Source organism: Monodon monoceros, unplaced genomic scaffold (assembly GCF_005190385.1).
Source record: "Monodon monoceros isolate NGI ecotype Baffin Bay Population unplaced genomic scaffold, NGI_Narwhal_1 Super_Scaffold_10, whole genome shotgun sequence".
Lineage (NCBI taxonomy): Eukaryota > Metazoa > Chordata > Mammalia > Artiodactyla > Monodontidae > Monodon > Monodon monoceros.
In genome coordinates this window covers 35,676,400-35,694,434 of record NW_021703766.1, presented here as the reverse complement: position 1 = coordinate 35,694,434, position 18,035 = coordinate 35,676,400, and the positions used below count along the sequence as shown (strand labels likewise).

At 37.4% G+C, this 18,035-nt stretch overlaps 1 protein-coding gene across 4 annotated transcripts in view; it reads left to right on the top strand.

Annotated features, from left to right (window-relative positions):
* Positions 1-18,035, top strand: part of PHKB (phosphorylase kinase regulatory subunit beta) — a 200,475-nt gene that overhangs the window by 112,363 nt on the left and 70,077 nt on the right. The window lies entirely within an intron of this gene.

The following is an 18,035-nucleotide window of genomic DNA, read 5'->3' as shown; positions in this document are numbered from 1 at the left end:
TTTGTTAATGAGGAAGTATGAGTCAGATGTGTCCCACGAGATGTCTCACAGGTAAACATTTTCACCTTCACAGTGGTTGTGTTTAAGGTGTCAAATGTCTTTGAGAAGATGCAGTATGTATGGGTGGCATGGGGACAGATGAGATGGCTCTGTTACTGAAGGGAGTGGGGTTCCATGGCTCTGTTACTGAAGGGAGTGGGGTTCGCTTGATGTCTATCCAGTGCTACTTCTCTGTGACAGGACTGAGTGACAGACAGAGTTGTTCTTAGTACTTGGTAACATGTCAGGTGAATAAATAGTTAAAATTTTTTTTTTACATTTAGTACCTATGGATTCAGACTGTGTTGTGTCAACAAAATAAGTGTTTGCAGGATCAGCAAGATTGATGTTGACTTGAGCAAACCCTCATGTATTAAATGATACCAGTAATGAGTACTGTTAAAATGAAACTGTAGTGTGGATTGTTGAAATTGCCTGAGGAGACAGGGAATGAACCTGAGTGTGTGCCTGGGATTCCAAGCACACACTTATTAAATTTATTTAATAAGAATAGCATCAGCACTTACAGAAAATATGCTTACGAAATTGAAATACTCCTTTTACTTTAAAAATATATGTATAACACATACACACACACACACAAACACACACATAAATGCTTGTTTTAACGAGAGAAAGGGAGAGCCAACCAGCCTCATTAGTATCATTAGTATTAATAGGTTCTCTCACACTGTTTCTCTGCTTCTTTTGCTGGTCCTCAAACAAAACATCTAGTTACTCTGAGTGGTTCGTAGATGAGAAGTTTTTGGGAGAAAGATGCCTATGTTAATATGTGATAAAAATTTTACACTGGCCTATTAGTTCCCATATAAGGCAGGGATTGGGCCTTTATCTTTATTTACCACTCATCTCTGGAATATATTTACCAGTCGGTAAAGTGGAATATATTTAACTTCATGTTACCTAGTGCTGTGACTCCGAGCCATTTTAAGACTAGTGTGTATCACTTACATAGCATGTGTGATGCACTTCTAGGGTGATGAAATCTCAAAGCCTTTTCTTAGAATATAAAGTGACCTATTGGTTGCAGGTTTGAGGTGTGGGGGCAGGAACCAGAGAACATCAAAGCACACAGCTAACAAAATCAACCATTTAAACACTTCATGCTTGACCCATATAAGGAGGGCTGTGGGTTATATGTAATTTTTGACATACAGTATTCTTGCAACTCTTTCTCTCCCACTCAGGAAGGCAGAGTACAAGTGAGTGAGCGTGAATTTTATAGAGAATTTACTCTATGTATATTTTTTATATTGAAATCATTTTCTAATGTTGCTACTAAATTATGTGATGTACCTCCCAGGTAGAGTCATATCCTGTCTAAGAGCCTTGCTCTAGGGTCAGGACAGGGGCTTTTCTCCTGCAGCCATGTTGGGATTACTTCCATACATTGTATCTAGTTTCTGAGAAGGAAATGATAGGAAAGATTGGCAGCAGAAAATTGCCGGGAGGTGTTATCGCCCCACCCTACTGGCAGCTTGGTTGTGGTGGTATATAAAATAGTGAGGTGCCTTTTCCACTTTCTCAACCATTTAAGCATTAGCCAAGACCTGGCATGCCCGTATCCATTGTTGGGGCTAGATGGCTTGGCTTGGTGAAATACGGAAGTCAGACAGGGCCCTCTGCCTGAAATGCTGGTGTCAGTGCCCTCTCAATCATGATTGACCAGGTCAGATCTTGAAATTAACTGATCTGTGTGGATTGACCCTGTCAAATGTCAGAAAAAGTAAGTAGAATAGTAAAGTTCAGACATTTCCTGGAAACAAGAGAAATCCCTGACTTTGAAGGAAGTTGTATCTGAGGTCCCCAGCACTCACAGGACTCAGAAGCTGTTATACTCAACACTTACAGTTTATTACAAAAAAAGGAGAGAGGATAAAATTAGTGAAGGCACACGGGTCAAGTCCTGAGGAAACCAGGCACAAGCTTCCAAATATTCTCACCCAGTGGAGTCATGTGAGACACAGTTACCCAGGAGTGATGTGTGACTACATATGCAAAGTGCTGCCAGCTAGGGAAGCTTGCTCAGGCTTGAGCATCAAGGGTGTTTATGGGGGGTCAGTTGTGTAAGCGTGTAGCACCTGCATGATTGACCGCAGTTATTGAAGCTCTAACCCCCCCAGAGAAAAAGCAGATGTCCACCATAAATCACATTGTTCGCATAAACCATCTAGACAGACCGGAACAGTATGGCCCAGCGCCTCAGGCATGCAAAAACACTCTTATCTGACAGAACATTCCAAGAAGCCAGAAAGCCCATCCTGAAAGCATGCCTTTCTTGGGAATTTTCAAGATTTAAATAACCCAGGCCTGCTGGGCCAGCTTATTCCTTCACAGAAGGGTTATGGCAGAAGGAAGTCTTCCAGAATCCAGAGAGCTGTGAGTGTGCCAGAACTGTAGAAAGGTCCCCCCCTTCAAGTGTGCATGGGGCTATTGGCACATTGCAAATCCAAAACATTGAGGACTGAATTGGCAGCTGTTGATTTTCTTAACATTACCCTTAGCAAATTTATTTTTGGAAAAGGGAAGTACTTTTGTATCCGGGGTTAAGGCTGAGGTTGGGAAAGGGTATCAGCTGGGATGACCCTCCTCACTACTCTCCCACTAGTCAGGAGTTGCTGTTTTCTCTTGATGTTACTTGGAGAATAAAATTCCCTTTTATAAATAAAGTTTAGAGGAGTAGAAAGAAATGCATTGTTAGCAGTAGCAGATATACTTTATAGTATTGTGAGATTTTGACCAAAAGAAAACAAGAAAACTTTTGCAGACCTTAGAATGTATGTTCCTAGAGACCAGAGACCATGTTTTATTCACTTTTGTAGCTTCAGTATCTGTCATAGTACTGTAACACCTGTTATATAGGAGGTTCTCAGGGTTTAACTTGAATGTTTGAGTGTGCTTGATGGTGTGTGTGGGACGAAGGTATGTCATGGAAAATCGTGGACTTATGCAAATATCCCTAAATCTGTTTCTCTAATTCTGACCTCTTTCCTAATATTTAAACTTGAATTTCCAACTACCTGGTGATCGTCTCTCCACAGATCTAGTCTTTAAAACCCAACATTTCTGGACGTATACGTAACTCTGTCTCATTGAGTTGTATACTTTATATATGTACAACTTTTTATATGTAAATTATATCTCAATAACGTGGTTTAAAAATTTTTTTAAATGAAACCCAACATTTCTAATGCCAAATTTATCTTCTCGCTTCAAAGTAGCTCTTTTCTCCATAGTCCCTACCTTAGATAAGGACCATCTTCAATACTCCTTTCTCATGCCAGTAGCTCTTACATTCAGGTGGTTATCATATTGGCTCTGCCTTCAAAGTAGCATCTACATTTGTCTCTTCATATTTATCCCCACTGCCATGTACCACTCAGACTTCATTACTACTCAATGGCATGGTTTTAGTAATCTCTCTCTGTCTTCAGTCTCTCCTCCTGTTTATTCTCTGTGCTTGAGAACACACGATCTTATAAAGTATGGATTCGTTTATGTTGTTTCCTGAAAAGCTTCCATGACACTCTATACTGCCTACAGGGTAGAGTCTAAATTCCATATCCTCATACAGTCACCTCATTTCTGTGTTTTTCACTTATATCTTACAATTTCTCCAAATTTCTCCCAACCATCCCTGTACTATGATCTCAGCCAATTTGCTGATCTAATATCACAACTCACCCTCACCCACTCCCAGGCCTCCACTCTTAGTACAACCTTCATCCTGAAACCCTGGCCTCTTTTTCAGATAGGATCCTTTAAAAGCCTATACAGTTCCTCTTCCTTTAACTACATATAAAATTTACATAGATGCATTTTGTAAAAAGTGAAATAATATAGAGGAGATTACAATGCAATTACATTGTTACATTTGGTACTATTAACTATGTAATTTCCCCATTTCCAGAAAAGCCTTTCTTTTTTTTTTTAAACCAGATCTGTCTTCTAAATTTTTGAATAATATAAATGTAACCCTTAAAGAAAGTCATGAGGTAAAAGTCAATTGTGCTTAAAACTCCTTTAAATATTAAAAACAATATTAATATCAAGAAGTGGGAGACAGATCTAATAAATTTTTATAAATCTATGCAGGGATTAAAAAGACTGTGGTAAATTGACATGAAATGGCACAAGAAGTGGATTATAATAAATGCTCAGTAAACATAAAGTAAAGGGTAGCTCACAGAATGGTGGGTTAAGAATAACCATATTGTATAAAATAAGCTATTTATGAGTACATGTTTTATCATACAAAACTGGCTAGTTCTGGGAAAGGGAGGAGGTGATCATAAAGACTGACTTTTTGAACTTTTATTCATATAATATACACTTGTACCTTTTGTGCATGCTGTTGGTTTGTCATATACTGGTTTGCATTACTACTTTTTTAATAGACCATTTAAAATTATTGCAAAATATTCAAATATAAAATGCCAAGCAGTATAGTAAAAAAAAAAAAAAAAAAGTCTATTGTATTTATCCCAACTTCTACCATTTCATCATTCTTTCCTTTTTGAATGTCCCTGCCTTCTTCTGTTGTCATTTTCTTTCTGTTCGCATAGCTTTCTTTAGACATTATTTATGAGTAGGTCTTCTAGCAACAAATTTCTTAGTTTTCCTTTGTCTAATAATGTCTACTTCCTTTTCATTCCTGAAGGCTACTTTCATTAGATGCAGGATTCCTGATTGACAGTTGTTTTCTTTCAGCACTAAGAATGATTGTGTACTTCTGGCCTCCATAGTTTCAGATAAGAAATCCCTTGCCAATTCAAATTTGTGTTCTTCTACAGGTAATATGCCATTTCTCTTGGCCTAAGTCTCCTTATGCCACTGGGTGGACGGCCAGGAGATAACAAACTCAGCTGATGCAGGTGTATCGGCCCGCTTGCTGGTTACCCAGGGGTTGGGTAGTCTTGGCACTGCTGAGAAGCTGCTGCTGTAGGCTGCTCAGAATTCCATGCTGGTGCACTGGTTGTGGAGTGGGGGTCGGGATGGCCCTTGGAGCTTCACTGCTGCTATCCTAGATGAATTGGACTGCCCACTAAAGCCTGATTTGTGGAGCAGGGGTCAAGACAGTTCACTGGGGCTTCTTTGCTGATGCTACAGTCGTGTTGGCCCATCAAGTGCCCTGGTTGTAAAACAGAGGTTGGGTGGGCCCACTAGGGCTTTGAAGGTGCTGCTGAAGGCAGATTGGCCAACTAGTACCTCAAGTAGAGGAACTAGGGTTGGATCTCCCCACTTGGTCGCTGTTGTGGTTCTTGTTTCCCAGTCCTTTGGCCAGAGAGAACAGACTTTTATTGCTTTTGTGTTTATTTTTTTGTCTACGCCTGATGGTTGTTTCAGGCTGCAGGCCTCTACAGTACTCAGCCCAGTGTGTATGGGATCTTAGGACTCTCACCACATTGCCATTCTTCAAGTCCTGGGGTTGGTTCTTAGCCAGCCTTCTTTCCAGTTCTCAGAGCCCTTGACTCATTATCCACTGAATTATTTCCAGGGTAAATAATTGTATTTAGAGCAGGAGGGAAAACTGAGTCCGGGCTATCTTGTTCTTTCTTGCCCCCTTTTTGTTTGTTTGTTTGTTTGTTTGTTTGTTTTTTGCGGTATGCGGGCCTCTCACTGTTGTGGCCTCTCCCGTTTCAGAGCACAGGCTCTGGACGTGCAGGCTCAGCGACCATGGCTCACGGGCCCAGCCGCTCCGCGGCATGTGGGATCTTCCCAGACCGGGGCACGAACCCGTGTCCCCTGCATCGGCAGGCGGACTCTCAACCACTGCGCCACCAGGGAAGCCCTCTTGCCCCTTTTTTTAATGGATAATATTTCTTCATAAGTCTTTCTATGAATAAAAATTAAGAGTTAAGATCTCTTCTGTTCCTTGAATAGTCTTTTTTTCTGTAATTTTTAAAAATAATATTTGCTATAATTTATTGAACATTTATTTTTTAATAAAAGCTTTATTGAAATATAATTTACATCCAACACAATTCACTAATTTAAAGTGTACAATTCAATGGTTTTTAGTGTATTCATCACAATAAATTTTAGAATATTTTCATGACCCCAGGCACTCTCTAGTTTCTTCAACCTATCTCTCTCTCCCTACCCCAGCCCTAGGCAACTACTAACCTACTTTCTGTCTATATGGATTTTCCTATTCTGGGTATATCATATAATGTGTGGTATTTTGTGACTAGATTTTTTCACTCCACATGTTTTCAAAGTTCATCAGTGTTGTAGTGTGTATCAGTATTTCAGTCCTTTTATGGCAAAATAACATTTCATTGTGTGTGTATACCACTTTATTTATCCATCCATCTGGTGATGGACATTTGGGTTGTTTCCACTTTTTGGCTATTGTGTCTAATGCTGCCATGAAGTTTTGTGTACACGTTTTTGTGTGACGTGTTTTCATTTTTCTTGGATATAATGGAATTGCTGAGTCATATGCTAATTTTATGTTTAATATTTTGAAGGACTGCAGGCTGTTTTTCAAAGCGATTGCACCATTTTGCACTCCTACCAGCAATGTATGAGGGTTCCAATTTCTCTACATTCTTGTCAACACTTGTTATTATCTGTCTTTTTGATTATAGTCTTTTAGTGTATAAGAAGTGATATATCATTGTGGTTTTGACTTGCATTGCCCTAGTTACTCTAGTTACTAAAGTCGTTGAGCATCTATTCATGTATTTTTGGGGCATATGTATATGTATCTCTTTGGGCAAATGTCTTTTAAGATATTGTGGTCATTTTAAAATTGGGTTCTTTGTCTTTTTTATTATTGTGTTGTAATAGTTCTTTATGTGTTCTACATATGAGTTCCTTCTATTATTTTGAAATATTTCCTCCCATTTGGTGAACTATTATTCCAATTTCTTGATGGTGTCATTTGAAGCACAGACAATTTGCATTTTGATGAAGTCTGATTTATCTTTTTTTTGGCTGTGCTTTTGGTGTCATATCTAAGAAACCATTGTCTAATCCAGGGTCACAAAGATTTCTGCCTGTGTTTTCTTCTAATAATTTTATAGGTTTAGCTCTTACATTTAGGCCTCTGATCCATTTTGAGTTAATTTTTGTACATGGTATGTGGTAGGCATTCAGCTCCATTCTTTGTATGCAGATATCCCGTTGTCAGAGCACCATTTGTTAAATTTCCTGAGTGATCTTTTTCTTTTTTATTATTGTGGTAATATATGCATTACATGATATTTATCATTTTAACCATTCATAAGTGCACAATTCAGTGGCATTAAATAAATTTGCAATGTTATATAACCATCACTGCTATCTATACCCAAAACATTTTCATCATCCCCAACAAAAACTGTGTACCCATTAAACAGTGACTCCCTCTACTTCCCTCCCTCCAGCTCCTGGTAACCTCTATTCTACTTTCTGTCTTTATGAATTTGTCTATTCAGGTACCTCATATAAGTGGAATCATGCAATATTTGCCTTTCTATATCTGGCTTATTTCACTAAGCGTAATACCCAAGGTAATTTTTATGTTTTACTAATGTGGTGTTTCTCTTTCTTCCCGTTGGTTATTTTTCACATACCTGGTGATCCTCATTTGTTCACTTGTGTATTAGGTGATAGATGATGGTCTGATTATTCTCAGTGTATTAAGTGGTCCTCTCCCCCTGTCCTGCAGCCCCAACAGGGAGTGAGGAAGACGTGATTGGGAGTTTTGTCTCTTGAGGATCCAGTGGGGAACAAACAAGACCCTCATTACTCTTGCGAAATGCCAGAATGTGAAGGGCTTTACTTTGAGGAACCTATTGCCAACACTAAAAGCATTAACTCATCCCAGCCAGTTTGTTCAGTATGTTAAGAGAAAAACCCCGTTTTATTGTTTTATTGCTGACTGTGGCTCCTTGTGTGGGGCCTCAGGCCAGCCACTGTGGCCTTTATCAGTTCTGTGTCACGTCTCACTTCTCCTGTCCAGTGTTTCTGGGGCCCCTCTATTTGGTGGATCAACTCCCATACCTGTGGCAGCATTATGGTAATGCTCTAAGTGGTATAGTTTGGTTATATAGGCTTCCTCTGCTCTGCTTTCTTCATTAATGCACTTCTATTTGCCATCTTTTACACTAGAAATGTGCTGAAATATCTGATTTGATACCCCTTTTTTCTTTTTCTCTTTTTTTGTTATGGCTTTAGTCTTTTTTGTTTTGTTTTGTTTATTTTTAGCATCTATATGGTCATTTCTGTGGGGTCTGGAGAGGAATGAGAATTGAGTGTATGTGCGAACACCACTCTCTAGAACTAGAAGCCCAGGTCTCACTTACCATGCTTGAGTCTTCTCTCATTGTTTCTGTTAAATATCTTGTTCTCCAGCCACACTCTGTGCTTCTTCAGATCTTGATTGATGAACCTAACACTGGGATTTTAGCAGGGTAGATGTTCACTGAACAGTTGTGATAGCTCCAAGTAGATGCAAACCAAGTAAATTAAATGCCAGAATTATTAAAATTGGTAAAGAAGCATGTGAAGGAGAATAATTTATACCAAACTGTTATTTAATCTGTTCTTTAGTCTTGTAGATAAGGTAACAATGCCTGCTCCACTTACCCCTACTTTCCTATGTCATGTTTGATTTGGAAAAGATAAATTATACAAAAGATCATATTATCTAATCATCCTATAAATTAGTCCCTGAAAACAAGTCCTAGGGGTTTAGAAGGCTGCTTTCCTATAACCCGTTGCATACATCATGTTATAACCCTTGTCATGCTATTGTAGTTGTTGTTTTACATGCCTGCCTCTCTGGCAGGGGTACTCAGAGTAGGGAATGTGTCTTATTCTTTTCTGCCTTCTATCAGTCTAGTTTGGTATTTGACAAGGCCAGAGGAAGGAAGTGAGAAAAATAGAAAACCGCTATTGATTGTGCTTCTGATGATTATAGGCAGGTACGAACTGTTTTATATGTATTATGTCTGATTTTAACACTTTTCTGAAATAAGTATTATTATACCCACTTTATAGATAGATAATGCAAGTCTCAGAGAGGTTTGGTAATTTTTCCAAGGTCACACAGTTGTCAAGTGGCAGAACCAATATGAAGGTATTAACTGAAGAAGGAAAGGAGGAAGGGATGTCAAGCATGGAAGCAATGATTTTCATAATGGTATGAAGGAGTTAACAGAGGAAATATTTTGCTTCCTGGACAGCCTGGCTCAATATCACATCACAGAAAAATAGTTTCACCTGTGCCTTAGGAGACTGAGAGGTCTGTGGAAATGATCTGAAAAATTAAGTGGTAAGATGTTACATCAGTACAAAATGTATGCTGGGATACATTATATATAACATTTGTAATGTTAAAAGGGTCTAATTGTTACTTTCTTCTTCCCTGTTAGCACTGAGATGAGATCAAGTCCACAAGTCTAACAGTTAGTAATTTTATTAGGGAGTTCCTTCTTCCTTATCCAAAGGAAGACACTTTCCAGAGGCTAGCAAGATCCTTTATTTGAGTGTTTACTCCCCTTCTTCTTTCACCCTAACTTGTTCCCGTTAGGGGGTCCATCATTTTCTGTTGCCTAGGTAATTCTCGTGCTGACTACCTGCTGGTTATCTGTGGATGAGATTTAGACTGTTCACACTGCAGAGCCTCTGCCATGTTAATGTGAGATAGGTCACTTGGAGACTGTTTGTTTTGAGCCTTTACTACTCATTCATATTTGGAAGAAACTGTAAGCAGCTTACTATGTCCATTTCACGGATTCATTGTGTTCTGCATTATGGTTTTCCACTGGGGATACGTTGACCCTAAAAAGGACATCCTTTTGTAGCAACTGGGGGCTTTTTGGAGTTCTGTAACAAATGGACTTTATTTTGAAATGTGTGTTATACTAATTAACATATAGAAGATTCTTGGCTTAATAGGAAAACAAACTTAATATCTTTTTAAATGTTTGCAGGATTCTATCTGAAACTAACACATTTAACAGGCAATAGAATAAGACCAGCCAGGAATTGGATTTCTTTTCTTAATTTTTAAATCAATTTGCAAAAAATTGAACTTGTTTCTTGAAATAGATATTGAATGCAACAGAATTTTTACATAAATAAGCCATTCTAATATCAACAGAAAAGTCACAGGTAAAAACACTCTGATATGAAAATGCTATTTTAGCATTCAAGAATATAAATAGTAGAGATTTCATATAGACATTCTGCCTAGCAAAACAATTAAGAGCACAGCCTCTGGAGGCACATTGCATGGGTTTGAATCCAAGTTTGGGCAAGTTGATTAAACTCTCTGTGCCTTAGTTTCCTCACATGTGAAATCAGAATAATACCTCATAGATTTGTTAAAGATTTAAATGAGTTAATATAGGTAAAGAGCTTAGAGCAGCCCCTAGTTTATAGTTAAGCACTCAATAAATGTTAGCTATTATTATTTGCATTTTGATAGTTTCAATGCAGACATGGTAGTTAATTGAGGTACCCAGCAGTTAATGAAAAGAAAAGTTACAAAGTCGTGTTGCTGTTGTACATGGCTCATGATGGGAATTGAAACTATGAGAGCAGATGATTTTGGAAAGCTAGGCTTAAGGCTTAGTTCTTTGTAAGGGTACAGGGAATGCAGATGGTGGAGTAAAGGGATGTTCAAGGAAGGGCAGGACAGAAGAATCCAGCAAGAAGGTAAAACAGTGTCATTGGATTGAAAGTCTGAAAAATGTTAACTGTGAGACAGTGGTTCGAGAAAGCTGACTACCTAATTAACAGGGGAGAACAGCACAGCATTGGCAGAAACTCAAGTGCTGGTGTTTTGACCTTGCATTGTTCACCCCTCGTGTAATCTGGGGAAGATCTCCTAACATTTATGGACCGTAGTTTTCTAATCTATAAAATTACTTGGCTGGGTTTGATTCGTGAATCTCCTTCTAGCACTTTTGTTGCTGGCTTCCATGATCTGGGTTACAGGTAACCTTTGAGTGATTTTAGTACATAGTGTGCCCAAAAGCCAGATTGTAGGGAGTTAAAGAGTGATTAAATGGTGGGAGACCATCTGTTCAGGAAGTGAGTTTGCTGCAGTCCAAGACAGGTTATAAACCTCTCCTAATTTAGTAGATTTGTTATATAGCACTCCTAGAATATGGATTTATACCTGCTTCCCTTTTTTATATTCTTGTTCCAGATCTGTTCACAGTTTTTAAAGGTTTATTAGCCTTAGGTGATTTAGGGAAACTTTGCATGAGGCTCAGTTTTATTTGTTCATTCTAATGCTCTGAGATAGTGTAACCAGTTTGAGACATAATTTCTACTTAAAGGATTAAAAAAACTCTACTTCATTAGCTTGACAAAGAAAGAAAGTGCTTGTGTGGGACCAAAAAGCCAAATTTATCTACAAGCATGGGAATGAATTTGAGTGCTGAACAGAAGTTCTTATGATTATCATAATGAAACAGAATAAAATAGTCAAGGCATCAGAAATGCTTCTGAAAGTCTAGCCTGCCTATGCCACAATACACAAAGGTTCTCTTCAGGAATACTGTCTGCAGTCTTTAAGGGAAATGAAAGTCTCCTATCAACTAGTATTTATACCAGAGCCAATGAAAATTAAATACTTGGTCAAAAACATCCAGAACTTAGAAAAGTTAAATTTGAAGTAAAAAAAAAGAAAAAATGAGCTTAAACAAATATAATAGCATCATTCTTTTTTTTTTTTTTTTTTTTTAATTTTTGGCTGCATTGGGTCTTCGTTGCTGCGCGCGGGCAGTGAGCAGGGGCTACTCTTCATTGCGGTGCGTGAACTTCTCATTGCAGTGGCTTCTCTTGTTACAGAGCACGGGCTCTAAATGCACGGGCTTCAGTAGCTGTGGCTCGTGGGCTCTAGAGCGCAGGCTCAGTAGTTGTGGCTCACAGGCTTAGTTGCTCCGCGGCATGTGGGATCTTCCCAGACCAGGGATCGAACCCGTGTCCCCTGCATTGGCAGGCGGATTCCTAACCACTGCGCCACCAGAGACATGTCATGCTAATTAACCAACTGAACTTGCTAAAATTAAAATTCCAATAATAGGCATGAGATATAATGAAATATTTCATCTACAAGATGAAGACTTCTTATATTCATGGCTGAAATGTAAAAGAGGAAAAATAGACCCAAGCAAGAAAACAAGGTTTATTGTCCAAATTAACGATGTACAAGGAATATTATGATCTAGTATTGTTTTAATGAATCTACTGCAAGTCTCAATTTGTGCCCCTGTTCTGATTCAACACACTGAGCCCACTTATATTCCTGGCATTTTACTCTGAGAACAGAATCCTGTTTATTCATAAATATAAATAAATTTATGAATTTACCTGGGACTTCCCTATTTCCCTTTTTTTTCTTATTCTTGAATCTACGAAAAGTTTTTAAAGGTCTATTGATCTTTGAAGAGAAGCCTATCCTTTATTTCTATTCTAACCCTCTCTTATTTAATGATCCATATTATGAGGCACTGTCAACCAGAGGACTGGGCTTTGGGAACCCTACTCCCTGACAGTGAGGAGCAGTGTTCTCTCACAAGGTCCTTAGAGAGTTCCAGGTGTTTTTGCCATTGTACTAATAAAATATGAGTATTTTTGGTCAGCTACTTGAAGCAATATTTTACGTTTATGGCATAATCATCATGATAGAGCAGATCATGTGTGTTGAAGCACCCTTGAGAGAATTTATCATTTTCAGTGATACCCAAGCTTTGAATCTGAGAAGTAGACTAGCACATTTAATATGCCAATTAAAATGGATTGATCTACTTTGACAGTCTTTGGAGAAAAGGTCAATATGAAAGGAATGCTTTTTAGTCATAAAAGCTTATTTTCCAAGCCGCAAAGTTTCTAAATTTAGGATGAAAGTCAGTACGTATTTACTAAATCATGTACATATTTATACAGATCTGAGCTAAAAACATATACACTTGTTGGTCTCTCATTTTTCAAATTAATGAAGAAAAGGGGGTTTCATACTTTGTTTTCTGAAAATACAGTTGCATAAAATTTTGTACAAATTATTTTCCTGAAGATTAAAGAATATGAGATATATATGTAATTTTTATTTTTAAGAAGGTGATATAGTATAGTGGCTTTGCATCATACAGGCCTAGCTTATATAAAACCCATTTCTTCTACTTACTAACTCAGTGACCTTGGACAGTTTAATTAATCTCTCTACGCCTCACTTTCTTCATCTATTAAGTAGGGGTAATACTTCATAACTCATGGTGGTTGTATGTAATTAAGTGGTAATATTGTATGTAAAGCTCTTAACAAAATGTCTGACATTATAAGACCTAAATAAATATTATTGCTATTTTTATTTTATTCCACATAACTTATTTTATAAATAATATTACTTTCTCATTAATGAGAATGAGAAAAATCCTAAACAGTCTGGAGAAAAACATTATATTTTCAACATTTTGGCTATTACTATGCATAGGCTTTCTTATTATGCATAGTCTTACTGGATATTCAGTTTTGCACTCGCTAACACTTACTTATACTATCATAGTTATTTTTCATATTATTTCTATAAAATGTTGTTTTAAATGTCTATATGATGTTTCTTTATTTGGCTATGTCAAGTTTCCTGTATCATATAATGTAATATATGGCTATATCGAGTTTCCTGTACCATATAATGTAATACCCTTTAATGTAATAATTTCTATTCTAGAAGTTTATCCTAATAAGAGCCGATTAAGATTTAATGTATACTGCATTTATAGTGTTTTTAAGACTGCTGTTGTGGCTAAATAGCTTTTCGTTAAAAGGTCTCTACTTACGTATCTGTCCCTAAATGAAATATTTTATATTCTATAGTGTTCATTAGCCAAAGAAAATAAGGCAAGAGATAAGATAAAACGATTTTTCACACTTACATAAAAATGAAAATCACTTTCTAGAAACTTTCCTTCACTAAGACACACTTGATCCAAATGTATTATTATAGACCTTAGCCTAGATTTGGGAATGTTTTATTTTTTAATCAAATGTGTCTATATAAACCATAAAACTACGCATAGCTCTGTAGAGAGGAGTTGATTTCTTCTTGTTTCACCAATAAAGTTCAAAATTATTTGCCATGCCATTATGTTTATTAACTGTACCTCACATACATGGTAGAATATTAAAAGTATATTAAGAGACTATTAAGATTATCAAGAGCATCTTGTTCAATTCCCTCATTTTATAGAGCAGGAAACTGAGATTCAAAGAGAAGTGACATGTCCGAGGTCACACAGGTACATATCCAATGCTGGAACCCAGGTGTCCTGAAGTGTGGCCTGGTGAGCCATATACACCATGGTGAAAATGCACATTTACTACATGGTATTAGAGAAAATACTATTCAGTGACACTTATTAAAAATAATAAGGCAGACTATTCAGGACCATCACAATAGGTATACGGACCACTGCAGTGGGATTTTACAGTGGGGAAGAGACATTGGACTCAACTCCAAATATAGCATGGGCAAGAGGGAATTTATAGCCAAGGAGCAGGGTGGTGGTCAGTGGATGAAAAATTACTAAGAGGAAATATCACAGGTAAGGGGGATTCTGGCTAAACCAACCAACAGGATTCTTTGCTTAAGACAGGCCAGGGTGATCAGATATCACTTGGGGGATGGTAGAGGATGAGGAATCTGAACAGATACAGAGGCTGAACAAATAGATATTGATGGTGAGGGTTCTGGTTAAACTGACTAAGCAGGATTCTTGCTAAAACTGAATTTTACAAGGAAGCACACAGATGAGCCTACAAGGAGGTTCAGGAGCCTGACTAAAGTTTGCTTAAGTGAAGAATCACTGCCAGTGGGGCTTATAATATTAATGTCATTTTCCTGTGTCCTCATTGTCCCTTAATTATGACTAAGGTAGATAGTCTTAAGCAGCATATCTTTCATTATTGCAGCTTCCACACAGCAACTAGTATAGTGCTTCTATAGCTAGGCCAACAAATAATCATTTATCAACCAGTCACTTACCAGTAGGAATGTGAAACCACTATTTAGTTTCTGTCATTCCTTTGTTTTCTCCTACAATGGAAAGTTTTTCATTTATTTTTGTTTTTTTTAGTACTCAGAGAGTTTGACCTTATTAATCATTATATATTAAAATACTTGTATAAACTTTTATAATGTCTATTGATTAAACATTATAGTTGGGCTGTTTTGCAGAAGATAAGTTAAGATTTGAATTTTGAAGAATTGGAAAGGATGTAAAGGAAGGATTAGCCTCATTAAGTAAGGAGCCATTTGAATATATTTTTTAGATTATATTCAATTTAGAAAAAATTAAATTTTGAGTATTTGACCTGTTAAATTTCTCTTATCTCTTTGTATGTCTTTGATTAAGACTGTCCCTATACACATGCAAGCCACTGTTTTAATTTGGACAAGTGTTTTTTTTTTTAATTTGGAAGATATCAATAGTTGCACTTTAAAAATTAGCCCTGTATTGATAGTTTTGATTTGGCATAGATACAACTTAACTGTCTGTTGCATTTTCTCAGATTACATTATCCTGTTGTATCCCATACTTCTTAAGAATGTTAAATTAGAAATGTCAGAATATAATGCCTAAGAAATGTATCTTTTGAAAATCACTTTCAGTGGCTTAGGAGAAGGCCATATTCATGTAATGCATGCAATTTTATATAATTTCATAAATTTTATGAATTTTCATGAGAAAATCTTCATATTTTATCCTTAATTATTTTTGTGAGCACCTTATTATTTCCTCAATCTTATTTAAAACGTCTTCCGTTGTGGGAGTGTGTGGTTTGGAGAGCAAAAGGGACACTGTGGCATGGTCAGATAACTGAACACCGATTATGACTCTTCTATCATTAATCAGAGACTGAAGAAACTAATAAAGTTAGCCCAAGAATACGAGTTAAAGGTGGCAGTGAAGAATAAATAATAGTATGTAGCAGAGCATGAGCCCTTCCTTGCACTGGGTCAAAATTGTTGAAAGTGGGAGATAGAGTTTTAAGTTCTCAGAAGTGTCTGTAAAAATAAAGGTTAAAACTAGGCTAATGGGGCTTCCCTGGTGGCGCAGTGGTTGAGAGTCCGCCTGCCGATGCAGGGGACACGGGTTCGTGCCCTGGTCCGGGAAGATCCCACATGCCACGGAGCGGCTGGGCCCGTGAGCCATGGCCGCTGGGCCCGCGCGTCCGGAGCCTGTGCTCCGCAACGGGAGAGGCCACAACAGTGAGAGGCCCGCGTACAGCAAAAAAACACACAAAAAAAAACTAGGCTAATGGAGGTTAGGGGATTAAGAGGTACAAACTACTATGTATAAAATAAATAAGCTATAAGGATATATTGTACAGCACAGGGAATATAGCCAATATTTTATAATAACTTTAAATGCAGTATAATCTATTAAAATTTTGAATTACTGTGTTATAAACCTGAAACTAATATAATATTGTAAATCAGCTATACTTGAATAAGAAAAAACTAGACTAATGTATTCTAGTACATGCTGAGATACCTCTAATAATGAATGGATCTTTTCTTTTGAATCCCAGGCATTAACTCACCCAACTCTTTTCCCTCCACCTTTATCCTGTTCTATTTTGATATCCATTCTTTCTTCTATATGTCAACCTCTTTCCCTCTACATACTTCTTCTCCTCAGTCTATAGAGATGTTTAATTGTCCCTGACCTTAGAAAAAGAAAGAAAGAAAAAAATTCCTCAAGTGTGCCCCTCTGTCACGTTCCCTTCTTTCCTTCCCTTTCAAACATCTTAGAAAAATACTTGCACCATCTCCATTTCTTTAGCTTCCAGCCACTATTTACCCTATGCAGTCTGACTGCTTATACCACCAGCCTACCAAAATACATGCAAAAGGTGACTCCTGACCTCCTAATTGATAAATCCATTGATCTTTTTTCAGATTTTAGTCTGTTTGTCCTCAAAGATATTCAGCACCATTGAATACTCCCTTCTCCTTTAAACTTTGTAAAAGCATAGAAGTAATCTTTGATTCCTCCATACCAATGTCACTACTTCTCCCCTTCCCAATCCAGCCATGTCAATTCTATTTCCTAAATACTCCTGAGATCTTTTCACTTGCTCCTCCTTCATTCTAACCACTATCATCTCTCAACTGCAGCGCTCAGTGAATCTCCTTGTGTCCACTCTGCCTTCTGCCAATCATGTTTATATAGCAGCCATTACAAGTTAATATATATAAAATGCTTGGGCAGAGCCTGGCCTATAGTAGGTACTATATATGTATTTATTACTATTGTTCTAAAAATGTAAATTACATTGAGTCTTTCCTTGTTTGAAACCCTTTTAAAAAGTAGCTTTTCGTTCCACTTAGATGAAAGCCAAATGCCTTGTTTCCTTAGAAGGCCCTTTTGAGCCTTAACTCCACCCTCACTTCTTATTCTTTTGCTTGCTTGTTATACTCCACATACACTGGTCTCCTCTTAGTTCCTCAAACCCTTCAAGCCTTTTCTTCTCAGGGCCTTTGCTGTTCCTTCTGCCTGAGTGTTTGTTACCAGATCTTGTTCCTTCTTGATATTGAATTCAGTCTCAGATTTAATGACACCCCCCAGGAGAATTATTTTCTGACCATTAATCTAAAGTAGCCCTATCTTCAGTTACTCTATTATGTCATCCTTTACGTTTATCCTTTTCATTCTTACAGCTCATATACCTTTTTCTATAAAGTCCTCTTCAATTCTCTGAGACTAAATTAGATGCTCCCTCCCTTGCCCTCAAAGCACCCACCGGTTAATAGCATTGTATTTACTATCCTACTGAACTCCATATATAGTTTGTCTTCTCCGTTCTATGGTGAGTTCCTGAAGAATAGGAATAACATTTCATCTATCTTTCTGCCATCCCTGGTTCCTACCATGATGTTTGGATGAATGAACAGGTGAACAAACCCTGAGCATTTCTAGTACACAGATTTGTTGCATTGTGATCTCATCAATATGGAAGACATT